The sequence below is a fragment of the Cetorhinus maximus genome, chromosome 4 (assembly GCF_964194155.1).
Source record: "Cetorhinus maximus chromosome 4, sCetMax3.hap1.1, whole genome shotgun sequence".
NCBI classification, from domain to species: Eukaryota; Metazoa; Chordata; class Chondrichthyes; order Lamniformes; family Cetorhinidae; genus Cetorhinus; species Cetorhinus maximus.
In genome coordinates, this window is record NC_135882.1 from 176,003,534 (window position 1) to 176,023,992 (window position 20,459).

The window sequence follows — 20,459 nt, forward strand, 5'->3', positions numbered from 1 at the left end:
GTAAAGCAGTGGGACTAACTAAGTTCCTCTTCAAAAGAGCTGGAGCAGACTCGCTGGGTCAAATGGCCTCCTTCTGTGCTGAACCCTTCTAAGGTTGATCTGTGATCCAACTCCATGTAAAATGAGAGAAAAGACATCAAGTTAAACTGCCATTTTTTGCACAGCTACTATCCTCCACATTATAAATTACCCATCAATATATTCCTACAACAAAGTTTTGTCAAGGCAGCACTTCAACTTTATTATTTGCATCTACATGCTAATATACTACCCCAACACCATGGGCTCTTATCTTATTAAGTAGCCTTATGTGTGGTATCTTATCAAAAGCCTTTTGGACATCCAAATATATTACATCTACTGGTTCCCCTTTATCTATCCTGCTTGCTACCTCCTTGAAGAATTCTAATAAATTTGTCAGGCGTGATTTTTCCTTCATGAAGCCATGTTGACTCTGCTTGATTAAACTATGCATTCCTAAATGCTCTGACATTACATCCTTTATAATAGACTTCAACATTTTCCCAATGACGGGTGTTAAGCTAACTGGCCTATAGTTATCTGTTTTTATCTCCCTCCGTTTTTGAATAAGAGTGTTACATTAGCAGATTTCTAATCTTCTGGGACTTTTCCAGGATCTAAGGATCCTTGGAAGGTTACTACCAGTGCATCCACTACTTGTACAGCTACTTCCTTTAATATCCTAGGATGCAACCCATCAGGTCTGAGGGACTTAACGGCCATTAGCTCCATTAGTTTCCCTAGTACTTTTTCCCTAGTGATAGTTATTGTATTTATTTCCTGCCCCCCCCACCTTTTGCCCTTGATTATTTAGCATTTTTGGAATGCTTTTAGTGTCTTCTACCGTGAAGACTGATGCAAAGTATTTATTCAACTTCTCTGCCATTTCCTGGTTCCCCATTATTATTTCCACAGCCTCATTCTGGAGGGTGTCCATGTTCACTTTGGCCTCTCTCTTCATTTTTATATATTTAAAGAAGCTCTAACTGTTTTTACATTACTTGCTAGTTTAGCCTCAAAGTTTATCTTCTCCATCTTTTTTTTTAGTCATCTTTTTTTGTTTTTAAAAACTTTCCCAATCCTCTAGCTTACCACCAATCTTTGCCACATTGTATGTTTTTTCTTTCAATTTGATACCATCCTTAACTTCCCTGGTTAACCATTGTTGGTTTATCCTTCTTTGAATCCTTCTTCCTCACTGGGGTATATCTTTGTTGAGAATCATGAACTATTTTCTGAAATGTCTGCAATTGTTCATCAACCGTCTTTTCTGCTAAACTCCTTTCCCAGTCCACTTCAACCAACTCCACCCTCATTCCTTTGTAATTACCCTTATTTCAGTTTAGCACAGTTGTTTCCAACCCAAGTTTCTCATTCTCAAACTGAATGCTAAATTCTACCATGTTATGGTCACTGTTTACTAGGGGGCTCTTTACTCTGAGATCATTTATTGATCCTGCCTTATTACACATGACCAGATCCAAAATAACCTGAACCCTGCTTGGATCCACAACATATTGTTCTAGGAAACTGTCCTGAACACACTCTATGAATTCCTGCTCGTGGCTACCTCTGCCAATTTGATTTTCCCAATCCACATGAAGATTAAAAGTCACCCATGATTAATGTACTGCCTTTTCTACATGCCCTCATTATCTTCTGATTAATTCTCTGTCCTACAGTGTAGCTACTGTTAGGGGCCTATAGACTATTCCCACTAGTGCCTTCTTCCCCTTGTTATTCCTTACCTCAATCTATATGGATTCTACATCTTCCGATCCAAGGTCATTTTTTGCTATCATACACCCCACCACTCTTTCCTTCCTGCCTGTCCTTTCGAAAAGTCACATACCCCTCCTCCACCCATCCCCAGGGCTATGAAAGACCCCCCCTTCCTGCCCTGTTGACAAGTACCTACAGTATTCATCAGCTGAAGACGAACCATTCAAAGGGTAATTTAATAGTATCTTTACAGTGCAGAAGGAGGCCATTCAGCCCATCAAGTCAGCACTGGCTCTCTGAAAGAGCATTCCACCTAGTCCCACTCCCCTGCCTTATCCCTATAACCTTGCACATTCTCTATCTTCCCTTCTTGATCAAACCTGCCTCCACCATCCTTCCAGGAAGTTTGTTCCAGACTCCAACAACCCTCTGGGTGAAATATTTTTCCTCATATCACATTTACTCTCTTTGCCAATTATTTTGAATCTGTGCCCTCTAGTTCTTGATGTTCTCTTGAGTGGGAACAGTTTGTCACTATTTACCCTGTCCATACCTTGATCTTGAATACCTCTATCAAGTCTTCTCTCAGCCTGCTTTTCTCCAAGGAAAACAGTCCCAACTTCTTCAATCTATCCTCATGACTACAATTCTTTATCACTGGAATCATTCTTGTGAACCTCCTCTGTACTCTCTCCAAAACCTTCACATCCCTTCTCAAGTATGGCACCCAGAACTGGACACAGTACTACTGATGAGGCCTAACTATTGTCTTAAACAAGTTCGACATGACCTCTTTACTCTTGTACTCAATGCCCCTACTAATAGAGCCTAAGATACCATTTGCTTTATTAACTTCTCTCTCAACATGTCCTGCCACCTTCAATGACCTATGTATGTATACACCAAGGTCCCTCTGTTCCTGCACCTCCATTAGAGGCTCTCCCGTTATTTTATATTTGCTGACCATATTTTTTCTGCCAAAATGAATCCTCTCACACTTCTCTGCATTTAACTTCATCTGCCACTTGTCTGCCCAATCCACCAACATCTCTATGTCCTTTTGAAGTTCAAGACTATCCCCATCACAGGTGACAACTTTTCCAATCTTCGTATCATCTGCAAATTTTGAAATTATGCCCTGCACACCACAGTCTAGGTCATTAATGTATGTCAGGAAGAGCAAGGGTCCCAAACTGACTGAACTCCATTACAACCTTTCCTCCAATCTGAAAAACAACCATTTATCACTACACTCTGTTTCCTGTCACTCAGCCAATTTCTTATCCAAGTGCCTACTTTCCTTTTTATTCTATGACCTATTCTATTGATGAAGCAGCTGAAGATATTTGGGCTTAGGACACTACCCTGAGAAACCCTTGTAGCAATGTCCCAGGACTGAGATGATTGACCTCCAACAACCACAACCATCTTCCTTTGTGCCATGTACGACTCCAACTCGTGGAGAGTTTTTCGCTGATTCCCATTGACTTCAGTTTTGCTAGGTCTCCTTGATACTACAAAGCATTCAAAGTAGTCAAGAAATTGGCAGTTTCTTGGACAAAAGACCTTAATTTTTAAGGTAGCTTTACAGGCGGGCTAATCAAGTTATAATCGGAATATACAATTATGTTCGAATTACTGGCAGTAGGAGCAAGATCACAGTACCAGCCAAGTCTTATGTTTTTAGGCACACGGGATTCTCATCAGAACGGAACTGACAGTTGAGACAAGTAGAGCTCCTGCTTCATCTATCTAATAAGTTTGGACCCGGCCTAATTTGACTTTGTCTCCATTCTGCAGTAGACAGAGATTTTAAACAACGAACTCAACTCCACAGCTGTGCCTCCTCTTGGATCAACCAACTCCGGTATCTACATCTTAATCGGAAGCCTGAAGTCTGTAAAGTCTCCAGGGTACGAATAGTAAACTTATTTCTTACGGTCTCTAATTTGGCCAATCTATCATCCCCTACTTTGTATTTGTGTGTGGACTTGGTGTTTCTGAGAGTGTGTATGGAAGTCACAGCATATGTTATTATTTTACCCAGACTAGTTTAAATATAATAGAGCTAACCTCCTACTTTGTTAAACTCAAAGCTTGTCTGATTGATTTTTTGATTGCTCCTTTTATAATTAGAGTGTGTAAACAGCTAAGTACTCACTGAATTGGCAAGTGTAATCTTTTTAAAACAAAATATCTGTTGCAGTCAAACAAGGAGAGGAAAATTGGGCAGCCATTTGATCCCTCCTCCCCTGGTTGTAACACTAGGTACAAAAATGTTATCACCACAATTCCATTCATCTACTAGAATAGATTAAAGGAGAAGTTGACCTTGAGGAAAGAACACTGCTTCCACAGCTGTCTAATTCTTGAAAAACATTAAAACACCATGGAAAGACATGGCAATGTCTTCTGAGTGGAAAGCACACCAATCCAAACTGACATCTGGAATCTTTTTCCACTCCAATTACAGATCTGGGACATGGTCTGATGGGGGAAGATGGGCAAGTAATTTCGCACTGCCTGCCGGTTTGTCATCCTATCCATGAGCCATTTGGGGGAATGCCAAGCAGAGAGCAGAATGGCTACCTGCCATTAACAGGCCAATCAAAGCCTTGGATTAGAGTCCAACTGGAACTGGTATTGGTACCATAGCAGCTGTCTTCAGGCAGCCTCCAGGCAGCAGATTTGGAAAGGGGGGGGGGGGGCAGGGCTTCAGGGAGACTCCCAGGCCCCCCATCAACCTGGCCAGAGAGAGTTGCAGCCACAGTCTGTTATGTGGAAGAGAAACATGAGGAAGAACCTTTGTGCAGCGAGAGGTAATGATCTGGAACTCGCTGCCCAGTAGGGTGATATATGAGGGTAGCCAGAGGATTCGAGTACAGGAACAGGGATGTCTTGCTGCAATTGTACAGGGCCTTGGTGAGACCACACCTGGAATATTGTGTGCAGTTTTCGTCTCCTTATCTGAGGAAGGATGTACTTGCTATAGAGGGAGTGCAGCGAAGGTTTACCCAACTGATTCCTGGGATGGCGGGACTGACATATGAGGAGAGATTGAGTCAATTAGGATTATATTCTCTGGAGTTCAGTAGAATGAGAGGGGATCTCTTAGAAACCTATAAAATTCTAACAGGACTAGACAGGGTAGATGCAGGAAGGATGTTCCCGATGGTGGGGGAGTCCAGAACCAGGGGTCACAATCTGAGGATATGGGGTAGACCATTTAGGACTGAGATGAGGAGAAATTTCTTCACCCAGAGATTGGTGAGCCTGTGGAATTCGTTACCACAGAAAGTAGTTGAGACCAAAACATTGTATGCTTTCAAGAAGGAGTTAGATATGTGTCTTGGGGCAAAAGGAATCAAAGGGTATGGGGAGAAAGCGGGAGCAGGCTATTGAGTTGGATGATCAGCCATGATCATAATGAATGGCGGAGCAGGCTCGAAGGGCCGAATGGCCTACTCCTGCTCCTAGTTTCTATGAAGAAACAATCAATGATTTCAAAAGGAAATTGGATGGGCCCCTGTGCTGTTAATGACTATGACCTGAGGCAATAGCTGGGCCTTGGCTTAAAATTTAATATGAAAGACAGCACCTCTGACAATACAGCACTCCCTCAGTACTGCACTGGCGTATCCGGTTATATTTTGTGCGCTCTGTCTCTGGAGTGAGACTTGAAACCACAACCTTGACCCAGAAGCGAAGCTGATGTCCACTGAGCCATGGTTGGCACTTTGCTATATAAATACAAAAGTCAGTGAAAAAAGAAATGTGCAGTCATATCCCATGAGTATATCCATAACAAGGCAAAATGCCAATTAATTTATTCTGAAAGCAAAACAACAAGGAGAACTGAGTGTTGTGGTTAGACTGGGATTTCATCTCCTGGATCTAAATTCAGTCAAAACTGTGAGGAAAAATCTTCTCTACACTATCTATAAAGGTTCTGAGTGAATCAGCTCATACAATCTTAAATTTGGTTCCTACTCAGTAATGAACAGTGACAGAATGTCTGGTATGAGGAAATGTAACAACCTGGCCCCAACATCAAGGCAGCATCCAACCAAATCTTACACCAGGCAGCCCTAACAAAACAGAGATCAATGGGTTTCTAAAGGAAAACTCCTCCAGTAGCTGGAGCCTGGGTAAGGTGTAGCAGTTATCGTAGGCCAACCACTGCAATTCCAGGACATCACTGTAAAGGCTATGTGCTGCTATCCCACAGCTCCTCCAATAACAAAGACACTTACAGAAGCATCTGGACAGCATCCTGGGTTGGATTGTCAAGTAACAGATATTGGTCGGACCACACAGCTGACTCACAGCATCCATCTCCAATAAAAGAAATATGGACCATCTACACATAATCTTCCTTCAACATCACCACCACCATTGCAGAGACCTCATTCTTCAACATCTTGTGGATCAACTATAACCTGAAGCTTAACTGCACCAAGCAGATTAGCATTGTGCTCGCAAGAGCAAGACAAAGGCTGAGTACTTTCCAAAGAATGACTCACCTGATGGCCACACAACGTCTATCCAGAAGACTAAAGTCAAGAGTTTTTAATAGAATACTCAACATTCAACCAGGCAGGGGCAAATACAACACTCAAGCATCCAGGGCAAAGATGTCTGCAAAATGAACACCCCTCACAGCAGACTGTAGCTTAGCTGTACTGCAGCAATAACACACCACGTTTACTTTAACAGCACCTTTCTGCCTCTGAAATCCATACCCATGAAAAAGACAAGAATAGTAATACAGCACCACCACCTTCTAGTCACACAACATCCCTACACACCCTCGGACATATAACAGCATTCCTTTATCATCATTCGGTCAATGCCCAGGATTTTCCTATACAATGCCATTGAGGGAGCATCAAACGGACCACAACTGTTCGAGGCTGAGCACAAATGGGATTTGGCAATAAATGCAGCCTGTCCAGTACCAACAAAATACAGAGCCTAAACAAAACGAATATACTAAAGGATTGTGGTGGAATTTGAGAATAGCGATTTTGGTTAACTTATTGTATATCATCAATACAGAAATCTGCATATGGGTGAAGAAAGAATATTTCAATAAAGAGCACATCCCTCTGTGCAGACCATTCATTTCACAATTTCCTTTTCTGCTGATTCTAGCTACTGAAGCAAGCAGTTCCCCACCCTAAATGTCACAACCTGGATTGGCAATGTCACCACTCACAATCATGCAGTCAATATTGTATTGTCACTGATTTCAGGCCATAGCTGATTGAAAGGTAACTGAAGTGCATTTTAGAGTTAACTTCAACTTTAAAAATTCCTTTAAATGCCATTCAAATGCAGAATGGAAAAGAAAGCCAACTGCATAGCTGCCTACATATTCAGCATATCTAGCAGCCAGCACAGACATGATGGGCCAAGTGGCCTCGTTCTGTGCCATAAACTTTCTATGATTCTATGACTCACTCCCCTCATAAGTCCTCGCTCATAAAGACATACTTCACTCTATGAATTTTGCATAGAGAAACTCAAGTCCAAATCTGTGACACAAGATTACCATCACAAGATTACCATTACATACCAAAGCACTTATCATTTGACTTGACTTGACAACTTTTAACAAGAGAAGACAGACTCAGTTTCTCTATGTACCCGTGTGTCTTGTAAACAAACCTTTGCTAATTCCAATGCTAATCAGAAATAAGCTAATTTTCATAGGTAAAACTGGATCAAAATTGGAGAAAGGGAGTGAATCCAAACATTTGAACTTCATACCCTTTGGAAAAACCTGAGAGAATATAATCTTCTTAATTCTGTTGCAGAATTGATAGTGCAGTCTTAAGACTGCACTCTCATGTAAAAAGAAAGTTATGAAATGAACTCCAGGGACACTTTTAGATCATTGCAGGATAACAGGATAGAGAATTGCTTCTCAATCTTGTGGAATCAAACTGGAAATAGAAACGGGATTTTACTAACTTAGTGAAGAATGAAAGCTTTCATCTTTGACTTTTCTCTCACTAGCTATACTTCAACAAGAAACAGATGGTGCTTCTCTTTGTGATCTGATATACATTTTCTTACTTTACTCTTTCATGGGATGTGGGCAAGGCCAGTATTTGTTGCCAATCCCTAATTTCCATTAAACTGAGTGGCTTGCCAAACTATTAAATCAAAAACAAGTAGCCTTTACACATCAACTGAATTCAAGTTGCATAATGTCTAGTCACTTGTACAGTAAATAAGGAGAATGGCAAATTGTTCTTAATATGTCTACGTTGGGAAGTTACAAGATTTTGCGTAATTTTTGGAAGATGAGTGTTGCTAACTTTTATAAATTTCTCCATTGTACCATTTGTGAAATGAATCGAGCCACAGAAGGTTCAGGGAGCAGGGTCTTTTTACTCTGGAAGAACAAAATTTGTGGAGATTTGATTATTTAAATTGATGAAAGGACTAGACTATGTACATGGGGACAGATTAATTGAATTAGATACATTAGGAAGACCAAGGGAGAAGAGTATAAATTATGTAAGCATTTAATGAGGTTAGATGTCAGAAGGTTCTGCATGCTTGTGCAGTGGTTACAAATTAGCTGCAAACATTCAAAAGGGAGCTGGATGAGCTTGTGGAGAAGGTTAACACTGCTGCATAAAAAACGAGTGGGACGTTAAGTGATATACCTCATGGTCACTTATTTTCTGATTGGGGCACTAGTGGCAGAATCAACAGCAGAGTCAAATGTCCATAAATCTCTGCCCCAACAACAGGGTCTTACAACATCTTCTACACCCGTAGTGTGAATTGCTCCGCACACTCTGCACCAGTCATTGCAGTGAGGTTGCAAAATTGTGAATTGCCCTGCAGAGTTTGTACCCACAAGAAAATACATTAAAAGGTGCTCTTACTTTACAAAACTACATCGGCATGGTTCTCATGTTTTGACTAAAGCTCCCAGTCTAAGTACTGAGACCTGCAGAGAACCCATGTGATTCTCCCTTACTACACTATAGCATTGATAAAAACTTCAGCTGTTGGCTGCGCTATCCCTCAAGTTATAAACATAGAAAATAGGAACGGAGCAGGTCATTCGGCCCTTCAAGCCTGCTGCACCATTAAATAGGATCATAGCTGACCCTCTCCTGCGCTCTCCACATATCCCTTGACGCCTTTAGGAACGAAACCGGACGGACCACCCGGCCTCAACCTAGGCACCGGAACCAACAATGGCAAACTCGGCCCTGTCAACCCTGCTCAGTCCTCCTTACTAACATCTGGGGGCTAACACCAAAATTGGGAGAATGTCTCATAGACTAGTCAAGTAAAGCCTGACATAGTCATCCTCACAGAATCATACCTTACAGATAATGTCCCAGGCTCCACCATCACTATTCCTGGGTATGTCCTGTCCCACCGGCAGGACAGACCCAGCAGAGGTGGCAGCACAGTGGTATACAGTCGGGAGGGAGTTGCCTTGGGAGTCCTCAACATCAACTCCAGACCCCATGAAGTCTCATGATGAATCAGTACTCCTCCATGTTGAATATCACTTGGACGAAGCACTAAGGGTGGCAAGAATGCAGAAAGTACTCTGCGTGGGGGACTTCAATGCCCATCACCAAGTGTGGCTCGGTATCACCATTACTGACCGAGCCCTAAAGGGCATAGCTGCTAGACTAGGTCTACGGCAGGTGGTAAGGGAACCAACGAGGGGGATAAACATACTTGGCCTCACCCTCACCAACCTGCCTGCCGCAGATGCACCCGTCCATGAAAGTATCGGTAGAAGTGACCACCGCACAGTCATTGAAGAGATGATGCCCCACACGCACATTGAGGATACTGAGTGTTGTGTGGCACTGCCACCAGGTTAATTGAGATAGATTTCAAATAGATCTAGCAACTCAAGATTGGGCATCCATGAGACGCTAGGAGCCTTCAGCAGCAGCAGAATTGTACTCCAACACAATCCGTTATCTCTTGGCCTGGCATATCCCCCACTCTAGAATTACTGTCAAGCCAGGGGATCACCCTGGTTCAATGAGTGCAGGAGGGCATGCCAGGAGCAGAACCAGGCATACTTAAAAATAAGGTGTCAATCTGGTGAAGCTGTAACACAGGACTACTTGCGTGTCAGGACTACTTGCGTGTCAAAGAGCATAAGCAGCAAGTGATAGAGCTAAACGATCCCACAACCAACATATCAGATCTAAGCTCTGCAGCCCTGTCACATCCAGTCATGAATGGTGGTGGACAATTAAACAACTAACTGGAGGAGGCGGCTCCACAAATATCCCCATCCCAGCAAATCAGTGCAGAAGATAAGGCTGAAGCATCTGCTACAATCTTCAGCCAGAAATGCCAAGTGGATGATCCATCTCACCCTCCTCCGGAGGTCCCCAGCATCACAGGTGCCAGTCTTCAGCCAATTCGATTTACTCCACGTGATATCAAGAAATGGCTGAAGGCACTCGATAGCCTTTGCACTATGGGCTCTGACAATATTCCTGCAATAGTACTGAAGACTTGTGCCCCAGAACTTGCCGCGCCCCTAGCCAAGCCTTTCCAGTACAGCGACAACACTGGCATCTACCCGGCTATATGGAAAATTGCCCAAGTATGTCCTGTACACAAAAAGCAGGATAAATCCAACCTGGTCCATTACTGCCCCATCAGTCTACTCTCCATCATCAGTAAAGTAATGGAAAGGGTTATCAACAATGCTATCAGGCAGCACCTGTTTAGCAATAACCTACTCACTGACACCCAGTTTGGGTTCTGCTAGGGCCACTCAGCTCCTGGCTTAGTTACAGTCTTGGTTTAAACATGGACAAAAGAGCTGAACTCCTGAGGTGAGGTGAGAGTGACTGCCCTTGATATCAAGGCCGCATTTAATCATGGGTTGGATACTGTACAGTATTTTCAGACCCCCATTGGTTTGTTGGAGAGCAATGCTAGTACTAGTCCAGACACGCTTTTCGATTATAACTTTAAATCAACATGAAAATTCCGATTTTCTATTGAATTGTTCTGATGGAGAATCATATTAGACTCAAAACATTAACTCTGTTTCTCTCTTCGTAGACGTTGCCGGGCTTGCTGAGTTTTTCCAGCATTTTCTGTTTTTATTTCAGATTTCCAGCATCTGCAGTATTTGGCTTTTATGAAAATAATGTGTGAAATTTTACATGTTTGCAGACCAACGTAACTAATTCCAGTTTAACCAGCGGATGATTTAGCCTCACAATGCAGTCTCGCAATCTCCTTTCACAACAGCTCTCAATTGCACTGAAGATGCTTCAGATACTAGATTAAAGCACAACACTTCTACTTTAACTGAATAAATCTCTTTCTCATCAGATACTTTGGCAGGATCTTGTTTAATAGCTATGTTTAAGAGTCTTATTGCAGTTTGGCTTTTTAAAATATTGCACTGTAGTTCATCTTCAATTGTAGCTAAAACACATGGGCTGCAGCAGTTCAAGAAGGCAGCTCACCACCACCTTCTCAAGGGCAATTAGGGGTGAGCAATAAATACTGGCCTAGCCAACGACACCTACATCCCATGACCGAATATAAAAAAAACTTGCACCTATAAACTTTCTCACAATAAAATACCTTTGTTCTAGGCCAGCTTTTCTATGTAAAATAGTGGACATTAAAGGACATAGAGATCAAAATCAGTCCAGAATATTTGTGCAAAGTTTCTCATCTCTCCTTCACAAGTCTGACCTGAAATGAGAGTGGCTAGTCTCAACCTGGTTCCTCATTAATGCAAGCATTACATTAAAGGTACCCCAAACTAGTATCAAGCTGGGAAATGGGAAAATGTAACAGTGGGACAGGACAGGACAGGAGAAAGACTGGGGCAAAGTACAAGTGTTTTATTCTGCAGGGAGTTAGGCTACAGGACACGTAATCTAGAAATGCTGAATACAATACTTAATAGCATCCAGCCACATGGAAACGTCCCAATGTGCTAATTTAAAAATGCAATGTTAGCTTTTATCACAAAAGGGTTTAAAATTAAACTCAATGATATAAAGCTCTGATCCGCTGTTGGATCTCGTCAATGGCAGCCTTTTGAGAGAGCCGGCTGCCAAGGTATGGGAAATGTTCAACATATTCTAGTCACTCCTTCAACATATATGAGGAGTGGAATATTTGGCTGGCCAGGTGTAGGTTCACCTGACTCCACCCCTGCCTCAGCTCACCTGCTGCAGAAACGCTCATCATGTCTTTGTTGCCTTTCAACTTGACTATTCCAACACACACCTGGGTGGCCTCACACATTCTACCCTCTGTAAACTTGAAATCACCCAAAACTTATGTTTTAACTTGCACCAAGTCCCATTCCAATACCCCCAGGCTTACTGACCTATATTGGCTTTTCGTTTAGAACACCTCAATTTTAAAATTCTTTTCACTGTTTTCAAATCCCTCCATGGCCCCACGCATCCCCATCTCTAATTGCCACAGCCCTACAATCCTCAGAGATATCTATACTTCTCCAATAATGACCTCTTGAGCCTCTCCAATTTGAATCACTCAGCCATTGGCAGCTGTGCATTCAGTTGCCAAACCCCTAAACTCTAAAATTTCCTCTCTAAATGTCTCCAACCCTCCAATTCTCCCTGTTTCTTTATGACACTCTTTAAAATCTACTTCTTTCACCAAGCTTTTGGTCATCAGCCCTAATGTCTCCTTATGCAGCTCAGCGTCAAACTTTGCTTGATAACACCCCTGAGGGGCTCCTGGAGACGTTCTACAATATCAAAGGTGCGATACAGCGAGCAAGTTTTTGTTGCTATGTTCCCTTCAGTGTCGATGATTAAGTGCTGATCTACTTGAGTGCAGAACAAGGGGACATAACCTTAAAACCAAAGCTAGGCTGTCAAGGGTGATGTCAGGAAGCACTTGTTCACACAAAGGAGAGTGGAAATCTGAGACACGCAGTTTTTCCTAATAAAGGTACTAAAGGCTACGGAACCAATGCAGTTAAATGGATTGGAGAGGCACATCAGCCATGAGCCAAGTGAATGGCAGGACAGGTTTAACAAGTTGAGTTCCCTCCTCCTCTTTGTGGTTGGGGATCTAGCTTAATCTCTTCTGTCTTTTTTTTTTACACAGAGAGAATGATGAGTATGTGGAACACGGTACCACACAGAGTGTTTGAGGCAAATAGTAAATAATAGATACATTTAAGGGGAAGCTAGATAACTGCATGAGGATAGAAGGCATAGAAGGATATGCTGGATGAAGAAGAGTGGGAGGAGGCTTGTGTGGAGCATAAACAGACACGTTGAGCTGAATACAATACAGAAACAGGCCAAACTCTGGGGCAGAGCTTGAACCTACGACCCCCAGTGAATATCAAAACTGATATGAGGACATGAGAGTTTAGAAATAGGAAACATTCCAGCACTAAGATCCTCAGGTTGATCAGCATGATCAGTCTGGAGGACAGTGGCAAGAAATAGTTTTCACAAGTTCAATAAATGTGAAGGTTTTGGGAGACAGGAGACTTTTTTTATTCTTTCAGGGATGAGAGTGACATTGGCAAGTCCAGCATTTATTGCCCATCCCTAATTGCCCTTGAGAAGGTGGTGGTGAGCTGCCTTCTTGAGCCGCTGTAGTCCATGTGGTGTAGGTACATCCACAGTGCAATTAGGGAGGGAGTTCCAGGATTTTGACCCAGCAACAGTGAAGGAACAGTGATATAGTTCTGAATCAGGATGGTGAGAGGCCTGGAGGGAAACTTACAGATGGTGGTGTTCCCATGTGCCTGCTGCCCTTGCCCTTCTAGATGATGGAAGCTGTGGGTTTGAAAGGTGCCATCAAAGGAGCCATGGTGAGTTGCTGTAGTGTATCTTGCAGATGGTACACACTGCTGCCAGTGTGTCAGTGATGGAGGGAGTGAATGTTTAAGGCGGTGGATGGGGTACCAATCAAGGTATTGTTTATCTTTAGGTTGCTTTATGCTGGATGGTGTCAAGCTTCTCGAGTGTTGTTGGAGCTGCACTCATCCCGGCAAGTGGAGAGTATTCATCACACTTTTTAGTTGCGCCTTGTAGATGGTGGAAAGGCTTTGGGAAGTCAGGAAGGGAGTTACTTGCCGCAGGGTTCCCAGCCTCTGACCTGCTCTTGTAGCCACAGTATTTACATGACTGCTCCAGTTCAGTTTCTTGTCAATGGTAACCCCAGGATATTTACTGATGGTGACTGTTTGTGATGCAAGGACCTTTATTGGCCAATACTATCGATAGATGGAGAAATTATGAGAGGGGCTGTGGAGGAAATTGAGAGACGGGTGCTAAACCAACAACTGCCAAAATGACAAATGCTTCTAGCTTTTTGTTTTTATTTCTGTGTGGGGCAGCCACTGCAAATATTGGCATAATCTATTTGCCTAATCTGCAGATGTATCAGTTGACCCAAAAGGAAAACAAAGTTAAATCTTGAAATAAAACAGTTAGCTACTGCAGAAGTAATATTCTGATAAATCGAGTACAGAAACTACCCAAATTGGTGATGTAAATTGAGATTTCTGTCCACCTCCCAGATCCCTTCAGCGTAAGAAAACCAGTTTATGAACATTTCATTTGGACAGACTGAGGGTAAAAGAGAAATTATAGTAAATCTGGAAATATTCAACTTAAATCCGATCAATTTAATAATTGTGCCAGAGGCAATTATATGTTAAGACTTGAAACGATTATTAATACATAACACCCACTTACAAAGAACTTAGATGTCAATCTGACTAGATCTCTGTGTTTGACGCAAGTGGAGAGATTTTACAAGCACCTGACATTGCTTCCATCTCGTGACTGGCTGGTGGTTGCATCATACAAACTATCTTATAGGCCTCTCCTGTATTGCAACTCCCTTCTAAACGCAATCCTACTCACGATCACACTTCTGCATTTCCATATTGCTGCAGTGCATATTTCAACTGGTACGGGTGTTTGACCAGTCAGGAAGAAATAACACCGCTACACGGCTGCCAGAGTCAATAAATGGATGTTTCCTTACTAATATTGCAACCACCAAATGCAATAGTCACAACTAATGCATTCATTTTCAGGGATTTGGTATTTCTGAACAAGGTCAGAATTGGTCAGTTCAAGGCATGCTTTGTATAATTTATTATTTACTCTGTATTCTGCAATATTCAGTTCAATCTAGATCGCCTTAAAAGTCAAAAGCTTGTTAAGCAACTGCAGGAGCTGTGCAACAAACCGAATGATTTGAAGAGAGCAACTCATGCAATTAACCTCCAAACTAAAACATTCTGCAAGGACCTCTAACATGTCTCTAATACTGCCCCTTAATCACACCCCCAACACACAATAAAATGGGGGTAAAGAAGTGATACAAATTTTCACATGAAGTCACTTTGCTCCTTCAGGACAAGGCACATGACAGAATGAGATTTGACAATAGAATAACTTTTTAAAAAACACTCCATGAGAACTGAAGATGAAAAACCCATCTGGGGATTATGATGAACAGCTACAAAATTAATCTAACCCCACAGTAAATGAATGAAGAACTGTAACACCAGGCGCTGTTTACTTTAATGCATCGGTGTTCGCCAAACACTTCGGTGAATCATTACAAACTGGCTTCATCTTAAATTCTCAATGCAAAAGTGGTTTGAAAGCACAAAGAAACAGCAAGGTGCAGCAACCTTAGGCGTGCTTAAAAATAATTTCCACGTTACACAAGAAGCTCTTAATGGCTGTAACCTCAAGTACTTCATAGCAACTTTTTTCAACCAGTTTGATACAAAGTCTGACTTTAAATATTTAACCTAATTGTTAGAACAAACTATTACCTGCTCGTCCTTCATTACGTAGGTAGCCTATTTACCATTACAACACCACAGGCTCATAGGAACTAATTTTCTTACCAATAACATTCTTCCTATGAACTGAAACGGACAGTTATAAATCAGACACGTTGGAAAGTTTCCATCATCAGTTTACATTTTAAAACAGTAGAATAAATTTAAAAATTTTAACCAGACCATCCTTTATTTAAACAAATAAGAGAGGTTGACCAGTTAAGCCTCAGCTGGAATTCTGAGAGTCACACTTTGGGAAGGAGGTTCAAGAAGATGCAAAGGACATTTACTAGCATGGTACTAGGCACTTCAGTTAATATGGAGAGACTGGAGAGGCTGGGATTATTCTCCTTAGAGCAAAGAAGGTTAAGGAAGATTTGACAGAGATGTTCAAAATTATGAAGGGTTTTGACAGAGTAAATAAGGAGAAACTGTCCAGCAACAGGAGAGTCAACACCAGAGGATACATAATACCACTGAATTCCACATTAAACTTGAAAATCACATACTCCAATCACAGATAAGAATCTTAATCTTAAACAAAGCCAATTACATAGGTATGAGGAGAGAGCTGGCAAGGGCTGAATGGGTAAATAGACTAAAAGGCATGGTGGTAACTAAACAGTGAGAAACGTTTAAAGAAGCAATTTAAAATGTTCAACGAAAATACATTCCACAGAAAATAAAAATTCAATGAAAAATAACCATCTGTGGCTTACAAAGGAGGTTAAGGGTAGCATTAGATTAAAAGGAGAGGCTTATAATGTTGCAAAAAAAAGAAAGTCTGAGAATTGGAGGTATTTTAGAAACTAGCAAAGGGCCACCAAAAAAATTGCTAAATAGGGAAAAATAGAATGAGTAAACGAGCCAAGAATATAAAAATAGATTGTTAGATCTTTTATAAATATATAAAAAGGAAGAGAGTAGCTAAAGTAAGTGTCAATTCCTTAGAAGTAGAAACAGGAGAAATGATCATGGGAAGTGAGGAAATTACAGAGACACTGAACAAATATTTTGTGTCTGTCTTCACAGTAGCAGATTTAAGTTACATACCAGAAATACAGAGCAACCTAGGGACTAAAATGTGAGGAAATTAAGGTAATTAATATCAGCAGAGAAAAAGAATTGGAGGGACCTAAGGGACTAAAATTCAACAAATGCCCAGGACCCAAAGGCCTCCATCCTAGGGTTCTAAAAGAGATAACTGCAAAGTTAGTGGATGCTCTGGTTATGATTTTCTGAAATTCCCAGGTTTCTGGATAGTCCCATCAGATTGGAAGTTAGCAAATGTCACAATGCAATTCAAAAAAGAGTCAGAGAGAAAACAAGGAACTACATACATCAGTCGTTGGGAAAGTGCTGGAATCTATTCTTCAGGAAATCTGAACAATGCACTTAAAAATCATAGTGCGATTAGAACAAGTCTACACGCTTTTACATGAGGGAAATTGTGCTTCACAAATTTATTCCAGTTTTTTGATGATGTGACTAGTAGGGTAGCTAAAGGGGAACCAGTAAATTAGTATAACTGGATTTCCAAAAGGCATTCAATAAGGTGCCACACAAAAGGTTGATAGGCAAGATAAGGGCTCATGGAATTGGGGGTGATATATTAGCATGGGCAGAGGATTAGGAACGGACAGGCAGCAGAGTAGGCATAAATTCTCATGTTGGCAGGCTGTGGCTAGGGGAGTACCGCAAGGATCAGTGCTGAGGTCTCAGCTATTTACAACCTATATTAGTGACTTAGACAAAGAGACAGAGAGTAATGTATCTAAGTTTGCTGATGAGACAAAGCTAGCTGCAAAAGTAAGTTGTGAAGAGGACACAGAGAGGCTGCAAAGAAAATATAGACAGGTAAAATGGTTGGGCAACAAGGTGGCAGATAGAATATAATGTGGGGAAGTGTGAAGTTATTCAGTTTGGTTGTAAGAATGGAAAAGCAGAATATTTTCTAAAAGGTGTGAAACTTGTAAATGTTCACATTCAGAGAGATTTGGACGTGCTGATAAAGGAACTCAAAGTTACCATGCAGGTATAGCAAGCAATTAGGAAGGCAAACGGCATGTTGGCCTTTATCACAGGGGATTGAAGTACAAGAATAAAGAAGTCTCGCTACAATTGCTCAGGGCTTTGGTGAGCTGACATCTGGAATATTGTGTGCTGTTTTGGTCTCCATGTTTAAGGAAGGACTTAAGGACTTACTTGCATTGGAGTCTGTACAACAAAGGCTCACTAGATTGGCTCCTGGTATGACAAGGTTTGCCCTATGATGAGAGGCTGAGTAAATTGGGTCTATATTCTTTGGAGTTTAAAAAGTGAGAGGTGATCTCATTGAAACGTACAAGATTCTAAAGTGGCTTGATAAGGTAGACACAGAGAGGTTGTTTTCCCTAGCTGGAGAATTTGGGAGGGGGGGGGGGGGGGGGGGGGGGGGGCACAGTCTCAGGATAAGGGGCCAATCATTTAAGACCGAGATGAGGAGAAATTCGTTCGCCCAAAGGGTGGTGAATCTTTGGAATGCTCTACCCCAGGGGGTTGTGGATGCTCCATCGTTGAATACATTTAAAGCTGGAATAGAGGTCTCTCAGGGAAGGGACATGGGAAGTGAGTGGGAAAACCGAGTTGCAGCCCAAAATCAGCCATGATCGAATTGAATGCTCAAGCAAGCGTGACAAGCTGGACAGTCCCCTCCTGCTCTTATTTCTCATGTCTTTGCATTTTCTGGTAACTAGTCATTAAAAAGGAGAGATGAGAACGTAGTTTTAATTAACTATGTGAGTTGCGGTCTGGAACGCACTGCCAATAAAGGGCGCTGAAAGCAGATTCAACTGTAACTTTCAAAAGGGAATAGATTAAATATATGAAAAGGAAAAAGTTGCAGGGGCGATGGGGAAAGAGCAGGAGTTGGGGGGGTGGAGAGCAGGAGCGGGGGGGAGCAGGAGCGGGAGCGGGGGGGAGCAGGAGCGGGGGGAGAGCAGGGAGGGGGGGGGAGAGCAGGGAGGGGGGGGAGAGCAGGGAGGGGGGGGGAGAGCAGGGAGGGGGGGGAGAGCAGGGAGGGGGGGGGGAGGGGGGGAGAGCAGGGAGGGGGGGGAGAGCAGGGAGGGGGGGGAGAGCAGGGAGGGGGGGAGAGCAGGGAGGGGGGGGGAGAGCAGGGAGGGGGGGGGAGAGCAGGGAGGGGGGGGAGAGCAGGGAGGGGGGGGGAGAGCAGGGAGGGGGGGGGAGAGCAGGGAGGGGGGGGAGAGCAGGGAGGGGGGGGAGAGCAGGGAGGGGGGGGGAGAGCAGGGAGGGGGGGGGAGCAGGAGGGAGGGGGGGGGAGAGCAGGGAGGGGGGGGGAGAGCAGGGAGGGGGGGGGAGAGCAGGGAGGGGGGGGGAGAGCAGGGAGGGGGGGGGAGAGCAGGGAGGGGGGGGGAGAGCAGGGAGGGGGGGGGAGAGCAGGGAGGGGGGGGAGAGCAGGGAGGGGGGGGGAGAGCAGGGAGGGGGGGGAGAGCAGGGAGGGGGGGGGAGAGCAGGGAGGGGGGGGGAGAGCAGGGAGGGGGGGGGAGAGCAGGGAGGGGGGGGAGAGCAGGGAGGGGGGGGGAGAGCAGGGAGGGGGGGGGAGAGCAGGGAGGGGGGGGGAGAGCAGGGAGGGGGGGGGGAGAGAGAGCGAGGGGGGGGGGAGAGAGAGCGAGGGGGGGGGAGAGAGAGCGAGGGGGGGGGAGAGAGAGCGAGGGGGGGGGAGAGAGAGCGAGGGGGGGGGAGAGAGAGCGAGGGGGGGGGGAGAGAGAGCGAGGGGGGGGAGAGAGAGCGAGGGGGGGGAGAGAGAGCGAGGGGGGGGGAGAGAGAGCGAGGGGGGGGGAGAGAGAGCGAGGGGGGGGGAGAGAGAGCGAGGGGGGGGGAGAGAGAGCGAGGGGGGGGGGAGAGAGAGCGAGGGGGGGGGAGAGAGAGCGAGGGGGGGGGAGAGAGCGAGGGGGGGGGAGAGAGAGCGAGGGGGGGGGAGAGAGAGCGAGGGGGGGGAGAGAGAGCGAGGGGGGGGAGAGAGAGCGAGGGGGGGGGAGAGAGAGCGAGGGGGGGGGGAGAGAGAGCGAGGGGGGGGGGGGAGAGAGAGCGAGGGGGGGGAGAGAGCGAGGGGGGGGGGAGAGAGCGAGGGGGGGGGAGAGAGCGAGGGGGGGGGGAGAGAGCGAGGGGGGGGGAGAGAGCGAGGGGGGGGGAGAGAGCGAGGGGGGGGGGAGAGAGCGAGGGGGGGGAGAGAGCGAGGGGGGGGAGAGAGCGAGGGGGGGGGAGAGAGCGGGGGGGGGGGAGAGAGCGAGGGGGGGGGGAGAGAGCGAGGGGGGGAGAGCGAGGGGGGGGAGAGCGAGGGGGGGGGGAGAGAGCGAGGGGGGGGGGGAGAGAGCGAGGGGGGGGAGAGCAGGGGGGGGGGGGAGAGCGAGGGGGGGGAAGAGAGCAGGGGGGGGGAGAGCAGGGGGGGGGGGGGAGAGCAGGGGGGGGGGGAGAGCAGGGGGGGGGGGGGGGGAGAGCAGGGGGGGGGGCGGACAGCAGGGGGAGCAGGGGGGGGGACTAACTGGATAGATCTTTAAGAGCTGGCACGGGCACAAGGAGCCAAACGGGAGGCGAGGCGGAGAATCCGAGTTTGTGAGAAGCAGAGGGAGAGAGGAGAGGACACAGTGAAAGTGCTGAGTGCAGCCGCCGGGCGGTGCAGGAGGAGCCGAGCCGAGTGCAGCCGACAGAAGCCGAGTCTGTCCGAGTGATGCCGAGCGCATCCCGAATCGAGCCGAGCCCTGGATCCGAATCCACCCCGGGTCCCGGGTGAGGCCGAATGGAGCCGAGCACAGCCCCCGACTGGGGCCGAGCGGTCCCGAGCCATCCCGGCGGCCGCTTCAGCCTCGCTCAC

General features: G+C 45.0%; 1 protein-coding gene across 1 annotated transcript in view; it reads right to left on the reverse strand.

Moving 5' to 3' along the window:
• ttc39c (tetratricopeptide repeat domain 39C) overlaps positions 1-20,459 on the reverse strand; it is a 116,340-nt gene that overhangs the window by 95,453 nt on the left and 428 nt on the right. The window lies entirely within an intron of this gene.